The sequence below is a fragment of the Engraulis encrasicolus genome, chromosome 20, assembly GCF_034702125.1.
Source record: "Engraulis encrasicolus isolate BLACKSEA-1 chromosome 20, IST_EnEncr_1.0, whole genome shotgun sequence".
NCBI lineage: Eukaryota > Metazoa > Chordata > Actinopteri > Clupeiformes > Engraulidae > Engraulis > Engraulis encrasicolus.
This window is the reverse complement of record NC_085876.1, coordinates 27,683,552-27,691,796: the sequence shown is the minus strand read 5'-3', so window position 1 is coordinate 27,691,796 and position 8,245 is coordinate 27,683,552. Positions and strand designations below refer to the sequence as shown.

The 8,245-nt window shown below is 41.8% G+C and overlaps 2 long non-coding RNA genes across 3 annotated transcripts; one reads left to right on the top strand and one right to left on the bottom strand.

Moving 5' to 3' along the window:
- Positions 1 to 384: 384 nt before the first annotated feature.
- On the bottom strand, positions 385 to 2,238 carry LOC134435843 (uncharacterized). Its single transcript, XR_010032105.1, has 4 exons — positions 2,172 to 2,238; positions 1,683 to 1,785; positions 707 to 842; positions 385 to 468 (listed from the first exon to the last, which is right to left on the bottom strand). It is a non-coding gene; the product is annotated as an uncharacterized LOC134435843 (long non-coding RNA).
- Positions 2,239 to 4,809: 2,571 nt separating this feature from the next.
- On the top strand, positions 4,810 to 6,649 carry LOC134435842 (uncharacterized). 2 transcript variants are annotated; one of them, XR_010032104.1, is made up of 4 exons: positions 4,810 to 4,870; positions 5,343 to 5,423; positions 5,739 to 5,816; positions 6,062 to 6,649. It is a non-coding gene; the product is annotated as an uncharacterized LOC134435842 (long non-coding RNA). The 2 variants fall into 2 exon arrangements; XR_010032103.1 differs by lacking the exon at positions 4,810 to 4,870 and having other exon boundaries at positions 5,254 to 5,423.
- The last annotated feature ends 1,596 nt before the right edge of the window (positions 6,650 to 8,245 follow it).

The following is an 8,245-nucleotide window of genomic DNA, read 5'->3' as shown; positions in this document are numbered from 1 at the left end:
AGCATAACAACATTCTCAAACGGCATGGTTGACCCAACTCTCATGATTTGCTACTGGTCGAGGGCCGAACAGGCTGAGCCAAAGTTCAAACCAAACATTTTCTTAGTCCCAATCGAGCGTCTCTGCTCAAACCTTGTCACTTCCTTGAACACGCCTGTAGCCAGGACGGTTGGTGATGCTGAAAGTTGATTGCTTCCCGACAAAGTGGGTGGAGTTTCCTGCTGTGGAGGGAACCTGAAAGTACCTGAACAAAGTTTTCCTGAGTGTGTGTAGCAGAGCCGAAGGTGTTGCGTCACTGCGAGGGCGGAGCCTGGGTAGGATGTTTGGCAAGCAGCCAAATGCAGTCACCCCTTTGAAAATGATTCCAATGTCCTCAGGACTGTCAGTAGCTTCTGAACCTTCATGGCGGATCACGTAGATGGCATGGATGCTTTCTGCCATAGCCGATTCCCTGTCAGCATGTTGTGCCTGAAACAAAGTAATTCGACAGATACACATGTAAATATTTAACTGATGTCCATGACATATTTTACCTTCTTAACCATCCATTTCAAACATGCTACCACTTTACCAAATACACCAGGTGAAAAGTTAGACGATTTAACATAAGTTATTCTGACTTAATGTTTATACATCTCGATTGTCAACAAATCAGCAAAATTGTAGGCATCAAGATTCAAATTAACATTCTCTTTGTACATAATACCTGGGTCATGGGTATCATTATTCTGGAGGCATCGACCAACCATTCCCCCTTTCCTGATGGAACGCCTCCGTCAGATTTGGAGAATATGGAGAAGAACTTGACTGTTGACTTTTATTCTTCAGAACTCTGCACACACCTATAAAATCATAAAACACAAATACAACATGTACAGTATGTAGCTTATTTGTCTATTTTCAGGACACAATTTTTTTTACATATGAAAGTCCAAACAAAAGAGTGATAATCTCTTACACCCCTTTAAGTAGTAGAAACGATCTGAAACTAAATGAGGGGCAGATGGTAACAGCCTGGCAAATGCCCATATGAAGGTTAAACTATTGGAAGATCCAACCCAGTAAAACACGCCCGGTTCTCAACAGACCTCTGTGTGTGTGTGTGTGTGTGGCTCTAGCCCCCTGGTGGAGCTCCAGCACACAGAGGTCTGGGACACTGTAGCAAGATTCCATTTCTCCAGTCAAAAAAAATAATCGGAGCTGTTATTGCTTCAATATCAATGGGAGCTCGCATTGAGGAGTCGCAGGACGAATTATAGACCACATTGATGCTTAAGAGAATTTGTTGCCAACATTACATACCAATATAGTGAAAGCGAAGAAGTGAAAGCCCATTGGGAAACTCCAACTCCCATTGTCATTGTGGCACAGCACTCCACAGCACACAAGTGAACACTGCACACAACGAAATTCCATTTATGCCTCACCCGTGCAAGGGGGCAGCCCTCAGTGGCGCCCCATGGGGAGCAGTGCGGTGGGACGGTACCATGCTCAGGGTACCTCAGTCATGGAGGAGGATGGGGGAGAGCACTGGTTGATTACTCCCCCCACCAACCTGGCGGGTCGGGAGTCGAACCGGCAACCTCTGGGATGCAAGTCTGACGCCCTAACCGCTCACCCATGACTGCCTGTATATAAAGAGTAATCTATTGGAAGATGCAGCCCAGGAAAACATTTCATACCTTGAAATCTTCCAGGAGAGATTTCACCCGAGCGAGAGATGTCACCCGAGCTCTGATGCTGTCTCGTATGACCCAAGTCACTGCCAGTGAGCAAGAGCCATCTCTGTTTGAAAATAACAACACCAGAACAAGGACACAATTGACACCTGGATACAACTTCTGGAAATTGTCTTGGTGATTAACTCTACACAAATAGATATGCAAAGCATTATATCTCTTTAAAAAAACATGGGTAGTCTGTGAATGCAAGAGAAGCACACTGCCTGTGACTTTGAGTGACTTGAGTACCCCCTAAGCATTTTTGTCATACTATGAGTACCACCTCACTCATGTTCCATATCTTCCTCTATCCCAATATGATCATGACCATACATTTGTTTTTATTCATAAAATAAAACATACTCCTAGTGGTACACGTAGGCCTACCCCTGGTTGGGAAACACTGCATTACATTCATCTCACCTAACATTGAAGCATAGTAAAACGTACCCTGAAATCCTCCAGATTGCATCTTTTGCCAGCATCAACAGGCTACTGCATCACGTGGTACATTTCTGTAATAAACAATATCAGTAATTGATTATATGTATCAAATGTTACACACAGTTTTTACAGTTACATTTTGTTTCACTATGGTAATCAATGTTTTAAAATTAGTCATTTTGAATTAACAGGCCACTGCCTTATTTAGGTTTCTTGGTTAAGTGAGCATACAAAAGTAGCTTAAACTTGGCGTCTAATTCATTGCAGCTTACAGTTTACGCAGGTGTGCAACGTTCAAAAAAGCACAGCAGTTTATTAGCCAGGCGGATTGACTACACGCCACGTCTGTATTCAGAACCCGCTTAGAACTGTTTTTGGTCTGACTGTGGATTGGGTTAACATGGCTCTCATTGAAGCTGACGAACTTTATGACGGCTCGCCTCATAGTGCGTTTCAAAGCGCACTCCACTGATTTCCCTAAATGCGCCTCAAAGCTCTCACTGTCCACAAAGCAACGCATAAAGGCTTGCTCATAAACTCAAACACATCGGAGCACGCGCATAATGATATAGTAGGACGCAATGTAGACCAGTTGTAATTAGGATTTTCTTTTCCTTGGGCCAGATTCACACAAGAGCGTGGCAGAACGGCAGCGAGACGTATTTCCCAGATAGCAAAGTCCTCCGGCATCTTTCTGGGTCTTTCTGGCATTTCTCTGGTGAATGTACGATTTCGGTTGATTTCGGCAAATCAATGGCAAAGTAGGAATGATGCCAGAGATATTCTGGCTTTTCACTGGAATGCCACCCAAACAGAGCTCTTCAGCGTTGACGTCAACTTGTATGCGGCATTTGGACTACCGGTTCCATGGCGATTTTTTACATTGCAAAACGCCATAGAGATTCAGGTTTGGCAAAAATATAAGTTGCACGGCAACAACGAACATTAGCGTGTCCCCGCATCCCTTTCTCATTAGTGGAACGGATTGTATCATCATGTTGGTGTATTCACATGTTAAATCATGACGATTATAATTCAATATTGCTAACCCCTTTCTGATCATTAAAACTTCCGAACTACATACTTTCCTTTGGTTGCCATGGGTACAACCTTCCGCACGTACATGCCGTTAGATACTGGCGCCGCTTCTGTAGTCGCCAAAAGCTTCCGGGTTTAGCATATGGACGCAACATCGTATTTATGTCGAAGTTTGACACAAAATGATCAACCATGTCATACCTACAGCCTATTTTTAACACCCTCGACAGTTTGCGGGGGTTCGCTAAGCGCGTGCTTGCACTCGGAGCTTATTTGAAATTTACCCCTATTCATTCCCAATGGAGGCCGGAAGCCGATAGGAACCAGGACGTCCTTAAATGCTAACATGAAAGACTACAATCTACTACATGCTTCCGCTTCCGCTGAAGAACTCTATAACGAAATCGGTTGTGCAGGAGGGCGGAGCTACAGTTACTTTATGGTTCTTTCCCGGCAAGTTGGAATATTACCAGAAAACATTTTGTTCAGGTGGGGGGGCTTTTTTTGAAACCTAGGGCCAAGCAAAGATGACAGCGGCCCTGCCCTACGGAGACGGTTGACACGCATGCTCATTTACGTGAGACCGACTTCATCCTGGGAATCTTTTCGGCGGGACCTTAGTAGTCTAGTAATAAACCTGGACTTGATGTACTATCTACTGAACTAGGATATTGTGCTGTGTATTTTGCATTAAGGTAAGTAAAACGATTGTTATAGCCTACTTGTGCCTAATTATACTGCTCACTTAATAGCTGTTGCTCTTTGTTGTATTTACCTGTGCTAAGCTGAGGCAACATTTCTTGAGGTAAATTTCCCCTTGGCTTGGAGATAGCTAACATCTAGCCTACGGTATTTCAGATGTTTGTTTATGACTAAGTAAGACTAAGTATTGGGTCTCTGTCAATGTTCAGTACGTACTAATTCACGTTATGTCATGTCATGGCTTTAACTTGTTTGGAGGACACGCTATAACGACCCTAGCTAGCATAATGGCAGCTATCCTTTTCGGACATTCGGCAAACGTCAGTGTTTAGAGCTAATACTAGATGACTGGTATGCAAAGACTATATTCTTAATTTAATTCGTTGGTGTGCTGTCATGGCCTTTGGTTTTTGTTTTCGTTTGCGATTGTAAATTTACACGCCTGAGACAGCCCGTTTTAGATTCAGCTGCCTGCTGAGGTTTGGATTCAGAAATTAGTTTTGTAAAATCTCTGATGGGCTGGCTTGGACGTTAGCGTAATGTGGTGTTTAACGTGAGCCTGTTCAAAATCCATCTTGAGCGGAATTCACCGGTGATGGGCTTCAAATTCCACCTGCAGCAATGGCAGGTCACGGCTTATTGCTTACCCTGAGCTCTAGTTCTAGTGTAGTGCTACAGTATTCTCGAGTCCACATCGCTTTACCGATGCAATAAAGCTACCAGTTTCTGATGAAATCAGAGGGCAGTTTGTGACATACTTGAAATAATATATCTTTGAGGACACAAAGTAGCTGCCCTTTTTATTAGACACATGCACGAGGTAATGTGATTTACAGAAATATCAGATTTGCAATAAAATAGTCCATGACATTGTACTCTTGTCACAGGAGGATCCATCTCACTAACACGGGTGAGGGACAGGGACCAAAGAGGACAACATGAGGACAGACTGCGATCCTCAAGCAGTAAGTTGATTTACATAAGAAAAGTATACACTATAAAGGTGTATATTGTATGTATAAAAAGGGCTTAAAATTATGGTCAGACTTCGCTCCAGCTAGTGATAAAGTCTTAAAGGGTTTAATTAAAGGCTTTCTAACTTCACCATCATCAGTGTGCCTTGGAATCTTTGGCAGGCCTTATCAGCAGCCACAACTGGAGCTAAGTCTGACCATAATTTTAAGCAACTATATTTCCTTGAGCCAAAGTGCACCTGCTTATGAGAAAAGACCAACTTACTAGCCACTTTGACTCATTATTAAGTGTGTGTTTGGCTAGTAAGATTCTTGCCATTTTGGCTGGTGGTGGAAAAAGTTAATTAACAGCCCTGTGTACAACTGTAGGAACAGACTGGACAGTGAAAGTGAATCCCGCCTGGACTTAACAGACCCCTATACCTAGAATGACCCAAAAATTTGACTATTGATCTTGTCACAGGTCAGTCCATGAGCCCACGTCTTCAGGCCAGGGACCCGAGAGGAATTTCCAGTGACATGGATCAACAGAGATCCTCAAACAGTAAGTTGATCTTCTACATCAAATAAAGGAAATCATGTGAATTATCTTTAAGTAAAAAACAAGCATTTGATTACCACTCTCGTATAAGGTCAGTCCATAAAAATCAAATGTGTGTGTGTGCGCGTGCCCGCCCGCCTATGTTTCTGAGTGTGCATGTGCTACAAGCAAACTTATGCCAATTTTTTGTTTCGTTTTTCTTGATTATTTAGGTAAATCAGTGAAATAATATAATTAGCATAATACTGAACTTTTTAACCCTGTGTATATGTACAGCAGGACATAAACATTTGACATTTGATCTCACTCTCGTTACAGGTCAGTCCATGTGCCACGTTCCAGCCAGGGACCAAAAGGGGGGCTTTTGTCATGGGGCCAGACAGACATCCTCAAGCAGTAAGTTGATTTACATGGATGCATTCTGAAGTTGAATTGAAGTAGTTATATTGTTATGCGCTGGCTACTATTCAATGTGTCAAAGTGAAATTTATTAATTGTTGTCCCATGCAAAAATGAACTGTATTTACAAATCTCAATGGCAATGTATCGTTCCAGGGATTAGAGTTCAAGAATGTTGTTGCAGGTGAAATTATCATTGAAATTTGCTGATTCAATGCTATTTTTGTATCTTTACTTTTTAGAGAAATAGAGAGATGCATCCAGGCCACCCACTAGGAGGTGGAACATCTTACGAAGAGGTGGCTGTACCTGGCGGCAGACTGAGATGGGGTGAGGAAGAGGAGAAGCACAGACCAAGAACGGAATGTCAGACATTTGCCCTTTTTATGCCCAGCACGCACACACACACACACACACACACACACACACCGGCATATAAACATGCACATAGACACAGGCGCACGTGCACACACATACACGCACTCTCAAACAAGATGGGAGTCTCTGGTGATGTTGGCAAATAATCTGAATCGGTACACACTGCAATGATTCCACCATCATGCCCCACCTACGCAAGTCCTGTCCTTCAGCATTGACTTACTCCCCAGGTGTGGTGTGCCTTCATCCGAACCACAATGGCATCCCAAGCAGCAACAAACACCTGCACACATGCATGCTACAGTACACACACAAACACACTGGACTGTGAACTTGGTCAGACACACACACACACACACGCTCTAAGTAGCCAAGATCGAAAAGGCTGCATCGGTGGCTTGACTTCATCCATTTTTTGGAGGAACACCTTTGTCAATTTTGAGGAACTTTGTTGTGGGAAGATATTTTTAAATTTGATAGTCAGTCTTGTATACCCATTCTCTTCACTATGATGTATTTTGTACTTGAATATGGATGATTTATGCCACAGTGCTGAATTAACACATCTTGACAAAGATGTCACCTCAAAAAGTATGTTTGGTACCTGTGGGTCAAATGTCTCAGGAGCTCCCTGACTGCAGAACGTCTCAGGAAATTACTCAACTTTTTATATTGTATACAGGGTGCGATTTGTCAGAAAACCAGAAGGGGGATGTGTTTCAGGTGTCAAGCAATATCAATGGAGTTACATTAAACTATGATTAAAATCATGTGGAAAAAGTGACTGTATGTATTTTACATGTTTGTCTATATGATTAACACATGAAGAGTTCAGATGCAAAACCCCCCAAGTGCCTTTTCAGAAAATAATATGAATTCATTTTTATTTAATACAAAGCTATCAAAATTGCATATTTTTTTTAATTTTATTTATATAATGTAACTATTTATATGTATTATCAAGTACATGAATGTTAACCAAACCAACAACAGGGTTTTCTAAAAATATAGAAGTGTAGGTCTTCTGAAATGGAGTTAGGGGGTTTTGCATCTGAACTCTTCACATGTTCATAGAAGAAAATACAATGTACGACCTCAAGGTCTTGTGCGTTTTTCTCACCGATATCTAAGGTTTATGAGTTACAAAATGTTTATTATTTTGTTTGTTTTCTGAAAGTTTTTTTTTTAAAACTCAGAGGGATATGTTAAGAAAGATGTTAATCATTTGGTTTGTTTTTTTTGGAAAATTCCATTTAAAACATAGGCTGTGAGTTAAAAAAAAAAAAAAAAAAGGTATTTTGATAATTTTGTTTTCTTTTCTGAAAATTCTACTTTAAAATGCCATACATTTTCAATTTCCAAAATCTATTGAATGAATGAATGTTGTTGTAGCCTACTAAAGATAATAAATGGCCAATTTGCATGATTTTTTTTGTGGGTTTTATTCTTTATTGTTGTTATTATTATTATTATTGGGGAGGTTAAATATATTCCGGCATATTTATGGGTTTTAATCGGCAGGGTTCTGGCAATCTTGTGGTAGGCTCATGGGCCATTTCTGGGTCTTCTGGCAAACATCTGGTAAGGTGCCGGCACTCTGTCGAACGTTCTTGGCATTCTACTGGCTGCTTTCTGGCATGATTCCGGCAAAATCTTGTGGGCCGTTTTAGGCCCGGGAGTAACCCCGACATATTGTGGCATATTGCTAGTATGAAGAAAGGTTTCTGGGCCATAAAAAGCCCAGAACATTTTTGCTATCTGGGTTCTGCCTGGTCTCGGCCAGAGTCTATGGCTCTACCTCTAGCTAGAGGGGATTTTGAACAGGACTGGTCGCGCACACCAAATGCTGTCGTTGTGAAAGGCTGACACCGGCGGTCGAAATTAAACAGAAAGACCCCAGTCTTCTCGCTTTCGTCCAGCCACACTCTAGTGTGAATCTCTCCTTAAAATCACAATTTGTTACGCTTTGCCTAGTAAACAAATGCCCTGCCGAGATGATATGACATAAATTCACCGGAGGAATGGCACACCAAGCTTTTTGCTTCAGA